At 47.1% G+C, this 12261-nt stretch overlaps 1 protein-coding gene across 6 annotated transcripts in view; it reads right to left on the bottom strand.

Moving 5' to 3' along the window:
- Positions 1-12261, bottom strand: part of SLC39A10 (solute carrier family 39 member 10) — a 457169-nt gene that overhangs the window by 162043 nt on the left and 282865 nt on the right. The gene's annotated exons all lie outside the window — the stretch shown is intronic.

Below are 12261 nucleotides of genomic sequence, written 5' to 3'. Positions count from 1 at the left end.
CATCTTAGATACGGCATCCATTTTGTCTCTTGCCCTCAAGTAGCCAGCGAACGGACGTTGTCCGCTTCGCGACCCTGGGACTCCCAAGATATTTGCGGAAGACACATGTTCCTTGTGAGTGTCTTTATGACGAGGGGGATGCTACTGTAAGGCAGATGGCGCCGCTCGAGGCTCATCTTGCCGCACGGACTTATTGTCTCAGCCGTGCATCCCATTAGGCACGTCCCTTTGATGCCTGTATCTCGTGTTTCCCGATACCTCCCCTTTTACACCCTTTCCGATCTCCCCACTGTCTCCGTCTTCCTCTACACCTGTCTTTGTTCCTATTTCGATCTGTTTTACTGCTGATTGGAATTCGCTAATGGTGGGAAGATGTTTTTTACAGTTGGGAACCGCCAAATGTTTCCGCACTTATGTTCCGGACCTGATGTGTTTCAAAGTGACCAAAGCGACCCCTCTGGGGGATAATGGTGGGAACCGGGTTGTAAACTTTCGTGTTCAATGTAACTCTATGGGTAAAAACTGTATAAAAGGAGCGATCCACAGAACCAATTTGAAGCAGTCTCCCCAAGTTGCACGTGGTGTACTTGTTGTGACTTCTGTGTTCCCTGCAGCAAATAAACCTTGAATCTTTGACGTCGAAGGAAGTGTCCCGTGTCTCTGTGATTCGTACGCCGGAGCAGGTTACCCACGAAGGTTTCAGGTGTTGTGCCCTGGCACCGCTGGGTCTCAAAGAACCCAGTCCTTCAGTTGGCGCCCAACGTGGGGCTGCATCAGTGGTACCGGTCCAAGCCCGACGATCGTGAGGAACTTCGTGTGAAATCTCCGAGGGAAGGTGCACTCCGCTTCATCGATCCTGTTGTCGAAATAAGTGGCCCGAAGACTTTTCCCGCGAAGATTCCCGCCTCCTGACGGCTGCGACGGACTGCTGCCCTGACTGTAGACCTGTTTTGGCGCCTGGCGTAGACCTTGGTAGAGCGAGACGATTGACGGGCCTTCCTGGTGACGCCATCGATCTTTGAGTTAAGTATTTGTGGGTCGCTCCCAGAGCTCTTGGTTGTTGACACTTTAGCGAGTGTTTTTGTTGTTAGCGCTGTGTGAGTGTTTTTGTCGGTGACACTTTGCTAGCGTACTTTGTTGTGTTGTTTGACGACTGCAGCCGCCAAAAACCGAGGGTTTTGTTCTTTGCTGGGACTTGGTAAATCCCGTAACCCTTGAAGTTTGTGAAACTCGGCTAGTGTGCAAGATGCCTGGTCGCAGTACTTTGTTTAGTTGTTTCAGACCTTGTGGTACGGATTCCCGACTGGAGGACTCGTGTCCGATACCTCCGGTTGGAACTCCCACTTATGAGCTCTATAGTAAACATGGGCTAGGCCCAATTACCTTTAACGATTATTGGATTAAATACACGAAAAAGGACGGCGACCTTCGTTGGCCACCTCATGGTAGCTTCGAGGCCCCGATCTTAGATAATCTAGAGATTAAATTGTTTGAAAGAAAGTCAAGGCCGGCCATGTTTGATGCCTTTCGGTTGTGGCGTAAAGAAGCCCGACAGAAAGAAATCAGACAGAATAAACGTACTCAGCGAGATAATGTTGCTACCATAGTGAAGAAAGCAGAGCAATTTCAGCGAGATAAGGAGGTTAAGGATAAGGAAGTGTTTGACAGATTACAGCGTATGACCGTAGATAAATGTTATCCCGCTTTGCCTACGGAGCCGGAAAAGAAGGAAGAGCCAGTTGAGGATTCTTTAATGTCTTATCTTATGAAGTCACCACCTCCGTACGTACAGGGTACCGCAGTTCCTGTGGTCCCTGCCGTACCTATACTTCCGCCTATTCTTCCTCTGCCTGTTCCTCAACCTGCACCTGCCCTTCCGACTGTTCCTGCTCCTTTGCCTGTTGCTATCCCTACTGCTCCTCCACTTCCACATACTCCTGCTCCCGCTACTGCTCCAGCTACTGCTCCTGTTTTGTTAACTCCTGCTGTTGCTACTGTTTCTACTCCTTCTCTTGTTAATCCTGTGTCTTATTCTTCTCCCTCTACTCGTAGTCGTAATTCTCCTCTTGCGGCAAGCTTCTTTCATTCGCTCGGACCTGTTCATGGGTCCGCTGGTTCCGATGGTCCTCAGAGACGTAGTCAGCTTCCTGGAAACAGAGAACGCGTTGCGCTATATAATATGGCGATGGGTTGGATGGTAAATCCTCTTAGATGTCCACCCCGTGTCGTACTCGATACATTTTGTCAATTCAATATTCCAACCCAGAGATATGTGTTTAATGAAATGTGTAAGTTCCTTTATGATCAAATAGCGGCCGATGCGCCTGACGAGGTGCTCGCCGCTCTGTCTGATCTCCAGCTTCAGTTCGCAAATGGGCTGATAGTGGATACCAACGTTCGACGTGCTGTTGAGCGGTTGCTATCTCTTCGTCCCGCTCCGATACCTCATGCATTGTTCGTTGAGGATATTGAAAAACAACCAGACGAGTCTGGCCAATATCCTATGCGTGAAGTTCCGCCGGTTTGGATTCCAGCTGATCCTGCTGCTAACCCTGCGACAGTGGCGCATTTCCAGAGAGTATGGATCCATCTCCCATGGAAACGATCGGAAGTGCTACAGGTGAAGCAATCTTTGCCTGATCCACGCAAAAATCCTACAGGGTATTATAAGGAATTATCGCAGCTCGTAGACGCTACGGTAATGAATCTTGCAGATATCGATATGTTGTTCGGCAATGTCGTACCGCAACCGGTATGGGCTAAGATTCGGCAGGAAAATCATCCGAATGAATTAGGCGGTGATTGGGCTGCCATTGTAACGGCAGATGCCGGACAAGTGGCTGCTACTAAACCCGATCAGTTGATCACTGCTCTTCCCCAAAGAATAATAACATTAATGAAAACGCTTATGCCAGCTATGAGGGTGAACTGGGACAAATTGTCAGCCTGTAAGCAGAAGAAAGATGAGAGTGTTTCCGACTTCTTTACGAGGTTCGAGGAAGCATTCATCGACCATAGTGGGCAGGATATGAGCACTGAGGGTGGTCAGAGGTTGTTTGTGGATAAATTTGTTTCAAACTTATTGCCCGATTTGAGCAGTAAATTGAAGAATTCGGAAAGTGCATGGGCCGTTTCTACTTCGGCTCAGATATTGGCTACGGCGCAATATTATGAGAATAGAGAGAAAGAAGAGAATGACCGTGCTGATAAAAAGACGAAAGAGCTCAAAACTAAAGTGTTGCTTCAGCAAGCGTATCCTCCACGTTCGAATCAGAATGCGTCCCAACAGAATAGATCGCAGCCGCAATCGAACAGATCCCAAACTCGTAATGACTCCTCCTCCCAAAGATCCTCGTTAGGGTACAATCAATGTGCTTATTGTAGACAGGCGGGACACATTAAATTCAATTGCCCTGTTCTAAATGAACGTGACAATGGTAACTCATCTAGAGGAGGTCGTGGTGGTTCACAGCAGGCATCACGTGGTAGAGGTCGTGGTGCTCAGAATGATCGATCTGATAACTCATCAAATTCTAATAATTGTTTTGATCAACGTGGATCATCGCAAGGACGATCTGCGCAGTACAATGTAGATGACTATTACGTCGATCAGGGAACTGACGACAGTAATTACTAGGACAGCCATAGACAAGGAGAGGGAGTGGTATCAGTTCCGGTTGATCAGAGAGGGCCTTACGTCGCAGTTGCTACATTGGGCGTCGTTGAGCCTTTTCTGTTGGACACTGGTGCAGCGAAAAGTTCTATCATGCATTCGAAACTCCCTGGCGCACCTTTGTCTGGCTTAACAAATGTTTCCGTTGGATTCTCTGGCGCCCCGGTTAGCAATCCAGTTTCACGCCCTTTGCCCCTCAAATTGGGCCACGTGAGCTAGAAGCTCCGTTGATTTTGACTACGGGTTGTGGTGAAAATCTTTTGGGCCTGGATTTGCTTAAACGTTTGTACGCAACTTTGTATTGTTCTCCTGCGGGTGTAAAGCTTACGTTAGAAGAGAGGGTTGTCTCTCCTATGTATTTGTCCCTCGATAAGCTCCCACCGGAATTGAGTTCTCTTCCTGCGTCTTTGTGGGCAACGGGTCCAAATGATGTGGGCCTACTTGATATCTCCCCTTATGTCGTACAGTTGAAATCTAATGTGCGTTTGCCACGTATTCCCCAATATCGTATCTCCCTTGATGGTGAACGAGTACTGTTGGCGATCATCTATGATTTGATCGAGAAAGATGTTATTGAAGAGACTAGGGGAAACGTGTGCAACAGCCCTGTGCTGCCCATTCTTAAACGTACTGATCCTTCAAAACCGCCTGTTTATCGCTTTGTTATCGATTTACGGGAGGTGAATAAAATTGTGGTTCCTCAATTCCCCGTTGTGCCTGACATCACGGCGCTACTGACTCTGATTCCAGCTTCTGCATCATGGTTTTCGGTGATTGACTTGAAAAATGCGTTTTTCAGCATCCCGATTGCCAAGGAGAGCAGGGACCTTTTCGGTTTCTCTCTTGGTGGACGCAGCTTCCGGTTCAAGAGCGCTCCTCAGGGCTACTGTGAAAGTCCATCTATTTACAGCCAAGCCTTGAAGGGTCAACTGGATGCATTCAGGTTGCCGGTTGGTGCGGCCTTGATCCAATACGTCGACGACTTATTGGTGGCTGCAGATACTCAGGACATTTGCAAAATTGCTACAGTATCGTTGCTCCAACATCTTTGTGAGTTGAATCATAAGGTGTCCCCTTCTAAACTCCAATATTGTTGTCAAGAAGTAACCTATCTAGGTCACTTATTGTCAAAGGAGGGAAGGAGGTTGACCCCAGAGAGAATTGCGGCAATTGCGCGAATGGCTGTGCCAAAAACCCAAAGAGATGTGCGTGCCTTTCTAGGTATCACGCCGTACTGCAGGCAATGGATTCCTAATTTTTCATTGCTAGCGAAACCATTGGTGGCTCTTACGTGCAAGGATGTTTCAACTCCTTTACCATGGACGGAAGAATGTCAGAAAAGTTTTTCTGAACTGCGTGATTCATTGTGTTCGGCTCCTGTGTTAGGTACTCCTGACTATAGCAAGCCGTTTACGTTATATGTTCACGAGAGGGAAGGTTGTGCTTTGAGTGTCTTAACGCAACCTTTTGGTGGTAAGCAGCGTCCATGTGCATATTTTTCCTCGACCTTGGACCCAGTAGCTAGAGCATTGCCGAGTTGTTTACGAGCAACAGCGGCAGCTGCGGTCTCCATCCGACAATCAGCAGGATTGGTCATGGATAATATGCTTACGGTGATGGTTCCGCATGCAGTCGATACTCTTTTGAATCGAACGAAAACTCAGCACTTGACGAGTGCGAGGTTGTCTGGGTACGAGTTGACGTTATTGGCAAGCCACATTCAAATAAAACGTTGTAATGTTCTAAACCCGGCAACTTTGTTACCAATTAGCACAGAGTCAGATGAAGTAGCAGAACATGATTGCTACTTGAGGACTGAAGAGGAAACAAAAGGTCGAGTGGACCTTAAAAACACCCCATTGGAAGATCCGGATGGTACTTTGTATGTGGATGGGTCATGTTTTAAGTTGCCGAATGGCGATGTGACTACTGCTTATGCTGTCGTAACATTGAATACTGTTGTTGAGACTGCAAGGTTGAATCAGAATTCTGCCCAAGCTGCAGAGCTGATTGCTCTTACTAGAGCGTGTGTGTTAGCGAAAGGGAAACGTGTGAATGTGTTTACCGACAGCCAATACGCGTTTGGCGTCGCTCACAGTTTTGGACGATTGTGGAGAGAGAGAGGTTTCTTGACGTCGCACGGTACGAAGATTCAGCATGGCCAGCTTGTGAATGACCTTTTGGATGCATGGACTTTGCCTACGCAAGTTGCGATCGTTAAATGTAGTGCGCATCGGAAGGTGACGGATGATGTTGGTCGTGGTAATGCGTTTGCGGATGAGATTGCTAAGGAGACTGCCCGGAACCTTAGCACTCGAATGTATGTGACGAGCTCGGTTAGGTGGCCTACAGAATCGAGTATGTGTGAGGACACTATCGAAAGTGTAAAAATAATTCAGAATGAGGCCACCGACACTGAAAAGACGAAGTGGAAAGAAAGTACGGGAAAGTTGGATGCGAGTGGTTGTTGGATTGATTTGACTGATCAGAAAAGATGGATGTTACCGGATGCGTATGTGCTGGCCGTTGTGACAATGGCGCATGGGTTAGCACATATTAGCGTGAAAGGTATTTGTAAGTTGCTATCCCCTGTATGGAAGAATGATGGCATTACGAAATGTGCTGAACGTCTGGTGAAGAATTGTATGGTGTGTATGATGTACAATCCTGGCAAAGGAACCCCAACTCCTCCTGGCAGTTTTGCTCCTCCTTCATGCCCCTTTGAGGTGATTCAATTGGACTTCATCCATATGGAGCGATGCAATAACCTGAAATACGTTTTAGTTGTGGTTTGCGCATTCTCCCGATGGATCGAGGCCTATCCTCTCAAAGACAATACTGCTTTGTCTACTGCGAAAATCCTACTGAAGGAATATTTTCCTCGGTATGGAATGCCTAGAGTCGTGTGGTCAGATAACGGAAGTGAGTTTGTGGGTAGTGTGATGAAGAGTGTGTGTAAGGGCCTTGGAATTAATCAAAAATTCCACAGCGCCAATCATCCTCAGTCAGCTGGATTGGTTGAAGGGTACAACGGCACCCTTAAACTAAAGCTAGCGAAGATTCAGGCTACGACTGGTCTTTCGTGGCCTGACGCTTTACCTTTGGCATTACTGTCGACTAGGGCGACTGTACACTCCCGAATAGGGCTTAGTCCCTATGAAATAGTGTTCGGCCGTCCTGCGAATGTGTGGGGGGTTCCTAGGCCAGGAATGTTCTCTGATCTTGAGTACCCAATGTTGATCGATTATCTTCATGACTTGACTGCTAAACTGAGGTTAATTCACCAACAGGTTTACGACGCATTGCCGACGCAGACGGAGGGTCCAGGCCACCAGCTCCAGCCCGGAGACTGGGTGGTGACGAGAAATTTTTCACGCAAGAATAACCTGGACCCGAGGTTTACTGGACCATATCAAGTGCTCCTGGCCACGAGGACTGCCGTTCGTCTTGAGGGACGTAAGAATTGGGTGCATGCCACCCACACCAAAAGAGTCCCCATTCCTTTGCCGGCAGACCCGTGGGTAAGGAGAGGCATTGCGTCATCTGAAACAGAAACATTGCCGGCGTTTGTGCCTTTTAGCGATGCACAGCCTGTTGGAGAATCCTCAGCGCAGCAGAAAGACACTGTCGAACAATTAGCATCAAAAGACTCAAGACCAGAACACTCAACTGATCAGCAGGACGCTGTCTCTTTGACGGATCCTTTGTTTGACGAGCAGACACGTCCTGGGAAAACCCGATACTTTTTGCGATCTCGCACTAAGGACAAATAAAAAGATCTTGCCTTGCTGTATTGACAACTGCATTATCCCGTTTTCCGTGATCAGTTTTGAACTTTCGTATTACTGTAATTATTCCTGTATATATATATCGAGTTTCATTCCTTGTACTTTTTGCTTCCACAGCTGAGAGACTTTGTTTTTGCATACATGCATATTGTGCATTAAAGGCCGTAGGGCCGCGCGCGTACTTCCTTCTGGATAGTAGGTCTTGACGCTAGGTTAAAGGCCGTCGGTTCCTGGGAACTCCTGGGGATTGACTATTGCTACGCAGAACGAAGTGCGTCAAGAAACGTTGCGGACGGTCATAGGGAATGGCATTCTCGAAGCTGAATGATTTGGAGGGAGCTCAGGTTCACAGATTCAAGCTGCAGCAACTCAGTCGTACCAAATGTTTTATATTCCAACTGTTTGTATTGTTCTTGATTGCTTCTGCATTATTGGCGGGTGGGGTGTATTATACGATGTCTTATTTCTTGCCTTCTGCTACACCTACTCCTACCCCTGACCCTAAATTTACCTCTACTGTTTCTCCCCATTCCTTTCACATGTTACCGGAACACGAACAGTCTAGACGTGTAGAATTCCGCAACAATTCCTTTATTCAGCTCCTTCATCAGCATCAGTTAGTGGTTAACACTACTAATTGTTGGGTGTGTGGGTTGATGCCACATACTACGGATAAGGGAATTCCATATCTGGTGTTACCGTATAGTTCCCAAGGGTCAGCTCGAGCATTTCAAACAATGTTTCGAAGCGCACTGGGTTTCCACCCCATTCGAGAACCACGTTCCCCCTACTCTGGTCCTACCTCGTATCAAAAACCTTTGTCGATAGCAATAGAGGATTTAGATAGTGATATCTATGATCCCTCGCTTATTCCCGAAGAAGAGGTACAAGCCTATAGAGTCCTAAGTAGAGGTGAATATAGTGCGTTCACTAGCGAAAAGCAGCTTAAAAGCTCGCCTCCGATATGGGTCGTACCCCACACTGGTAATTTTTGTCTCATGGGTCGTGGTCGAAGATCGCAAGCCCGACTTGGAGCAAGTGCTTGCACCGAAAATTACATACTGCCGATGGTCTCGTCCCCTGTGTTTCTGGCTGCCAAGGGTACATACTTTATCTGCTATGATCGTGCATATGCATGGTTGCCCGCTGACTTCATGGGCTCATGCTTCATTGCAAATCTGTTGCCTCCGACGTTCACTGTAGATGCCGATTATCATAAGACTAGAGTTGTACGAGGCGTAATTAGCGAAGAGGATACTGCCGGTCAAGAGGCAGGAGACTTTTTCAAGGGTTTCCTCCCGTTTTGGGGACCTATGGTTAATAGTAGGAACCTGAGACAGTTGACTCGAGTGGTAGAATCGACAGCTAATATTACTGCCAGTGCCCTTGGTAATATCACCACAGAACTTCAGGCGGATAGACTTATGACGTTACAAAACCGTATGGTTTTAGATGTCATTTTAGCAGATCGAGGTGGGGTATGTAAGGTGATCCATTCGAGCTGCTGCATTTTTATTCCAGATAATGCTCCTACTGTCTATCAAGCCATCTCGAGGTTGCATAAGATCTCCGAATCCATACACGTGGATGTAGGGGATTGGACGCTACTTGGGTGGTTTTGGGGCCTGATGTCGACTTGGGGTTGGAAGATTCTGATGATCATCGGAGTTGTTGTAGTGTTCCTGTTCACGTGTTGCCTTTGTGTGCAGTGTGGTCCTGCCTTATGTGGCCTCTGTGCTACAACGTGTATGAGACAACCATCTGTTACCAAGGGGACTCGGTTGGACAGAGTTATGCTACAGCAACATCTCGATGGTCTAATGAATATCGAATATGATTCCGACTAGTGCTTGCCTACATGAGGGCAAAAGGAGCGTCTGAGGTTCCGTGACAATCGTAAGTGGTGTTTTCGACTCGCACGAATATGGTCGAGTCTGGTATCTATGAACCGCAAATGACGAGTTTAGTAAGTGTGCGCAGTTTCGCTGTGCTAACTTAAACCGTTTGTTTGTTATGTGGGTTTTTCATCTGTACCCACGGGTTCCATCTTAGATACGGCATCCATTTTGTCTCTTGCCCTCAAGTAGCCAGCGAACGGACGTTGTCCGCTTCGCGACCCTGGGACTCCCAAGATATTTGCGGAAGACACATGTTCCTTGTGAGTGTCTTTATGACGAGGGGGATGCTACTGTAAGGCAGATGGCGCCGCTCGAGGCTCATCTTGCCGCACGGACTTATTGTCTCAGCCGTGCATCCCATTAGGCACGTCCCTTTGATGCCTGTATCTCGTGTTTCCCGATACCTCCCCTTTTACACCCTTTCCGATCTCCCCACTGTCTCCGTCTTCCTCTACACCTGTCTTTGTTCCTATTTCGATCTGTTTTACTGCTGATTGGAATTCGCTAATGGTGGGAAGATGTTTTTTACAGTTGGGAACCGCCAAATGTTTCCGCACTTATGTTCCGGACCTGATGTGTTTCAAAGTGACCAAAGCGACCCCTCTGGGGGATAATGGTGGGAACCGGGTTGTAAACTTTCGTGTTCAATGTAACTCTATGGGTAAAAACTGTATAAAAGGAGCGATCCACAGAACCAATTTGAAGCAGTCTCCCCAAGTTGCACGTGGTGTACTTGTTGTGACTTCTGTGTTCCCTGCAGCAAATAAACCTTGAATCTTTGACGTCGAAGGAAGTGTCCCGTGTCTCTGTGATTCGTACGCCGGAGCAGGTTACCCACGAAGGTTTCAGTTGTTGTGCCCTGGCACCGCTGGGTCTCAAAGAACCCAGTCCTTCATGGTCACACGGTACATATTGGCTGTGTGATTGGGGAATGGTCTTGTGAATAATCCTGTCCAGCCACCTTGTTCTGTTTTTTACTTTTACAAAGTTGGCATTTTCTTGTCCTGACCATTAGGTGTCTACAGATTGTATCCTGGGTTACCCTATTAGGTTTAGCTGGCAGTTGGTCTATATGTATTGCTCTCAGTAAGACAAAGGGGAATAGGTGGTAGCAGGACGGGCCATCTCTGACTTGGCCAGGAAAAAGAGCTGTCACCTACCACACTTACACTTCACAAAGAATCTGCCCTGGGCACTCTATAAAGGGTTTGACACTGGTCTTTTAAGACACCAGACAAGCTAGGGCCAGGGCAGGGAGGCAGGAAATCCCAGACCCCTCTGGGGTGAAAACCTCCAGAAACTACTTTAAAGTGGTCGCTAAGTATAAATAATGGATCCTCAGACAAAACTAACAAACACACACTTGTACCTGTGGAAGCTCAGAAGGACTGCTGTACTGCTAGAAGGACTGCTACTCTGCTGCCTTGCTGTGCTGTACTACTGACTGAGTGAGAAGGACTGGACCTGCAGCTTGGATCCAGGCACACCAGAGTAACCCAAAGGGCTAGTTGACTGGCCTCCTGATCAGAGTCTCAAGGAAAGAATAGTGGTGCCACCCCAGTCTTGAGCCCTTGGAAGCTGGCTTGAAAGTGCTCTGCCAGCCCATCTCTGGTCCCAGCAGAACCAACACAATGCGATGTATCACCTCGCCACGCTCCGCTTTGGAATTGCTGCGCAATGCATCACCCACTGTAATACCTCAAAACTGCAACAGTGCAACACATCTCCTTGCCAGGACCCCACATCACCCACCACAATTTCCCAGAACCATCTCCGCGCAATGCACCTCTTTGGAAAGACCTTGCACCGCAGCTCCCCAGAACCACGACTGCAGGACACATCTGTAAGTACCTCGCATCACCTCTACTGCATGGACAGATCCACGCTGCACGACTTCGCATCGCTCCACAACCAGGATTTAAGGTAATATACACAGCAGACCTAACTTGGTCCGATGCTGGCCCACACTCCAACGCAGTCGATCTGAAGTTAGGACTATGTCCTGGGCCACCACGACCGGATAACCACTTGCTGCTTTATACTTTTTTGGCGCTATTCTCACTTAAATCTTTTAAATTCCATATCTCTAGTTCTGATTGGATTTTTGTCATTTTGGTCTTAAATTATGTCTTACATTTTACTCTATTTTCTTTTGATTGGTGCATGATTTTTCTTCTCTTGTGTTACTATTTTAGGAGCAGCATAAATGCTTTACACATTGTTAAGCCGGACTGCTTGTACCAAGCAACCATGAGGTTCTGCACAGGTTAATTTGGGGTTGCTTCTAACTTCACCATAACAGAGACTTGTAGTTGCGGCTTGAGCAGGGTTTCATCCCCCTCAACCAGTAACCCAATTTCTCAAGGGCCGATTAAAGCCATTCTATACTTTTAAATATCGCTATTTTGTAAGCAAATGCAAGATAGTGAAACTAGAATAGTTCTTGAATTGAAAGTCGCAAATCAAACTATAACCGTCTTGAAATCGCTTCACTAGATTCTTGTGGAACAGATTTACTTTCAAAGCTGCTACAGCAAGGTTATACAAATCTCTAGGATTACATCACTATTGCCAGATTGTCAAAGGGCAAAATTAATACTTAATATTTTCCCCGATTCATGCGTGGGCGGATGGATTGTTGTAGGTCAACGCCTATGAGGGTTTATCCATGTGCTTCTCAGAGCCATCTTAAAAATATTCTTGTCAGATATGAATCTTCGGTTTCATATTTTCTCCCTTTCTGTTATACAGACCGTCTGAATTCCCTAATCATGTTTAGCAACGGCGAGTGCCTAAAGTCTCCCTCTAAAGAAACATTGCTTATTTAGAGAGAATTCTGCACACGTTCGTTCTTTGATACCAACCGTTAACTAGGTCAGGAGTTGTGATGCCGCATATACCT

Source organism: Lissotriton vulgaris, chromosome 2_1 (genome assembly GCF_964263255.1).
Source record: "Lissotriton vulgaris chromosome 2_1, aLisVul1.2, whole genome shotgun sequence".
Classification (NCBI taxonomy): Eukaryota; Metazoa; Chordata; class Amphibia; order Caudata; family Salamandridae; genus Lissotriton; species Lissotriton vulgaris.
This window is presented reverse-complemented; position numbering and strand designations above follow the sequence as displayed.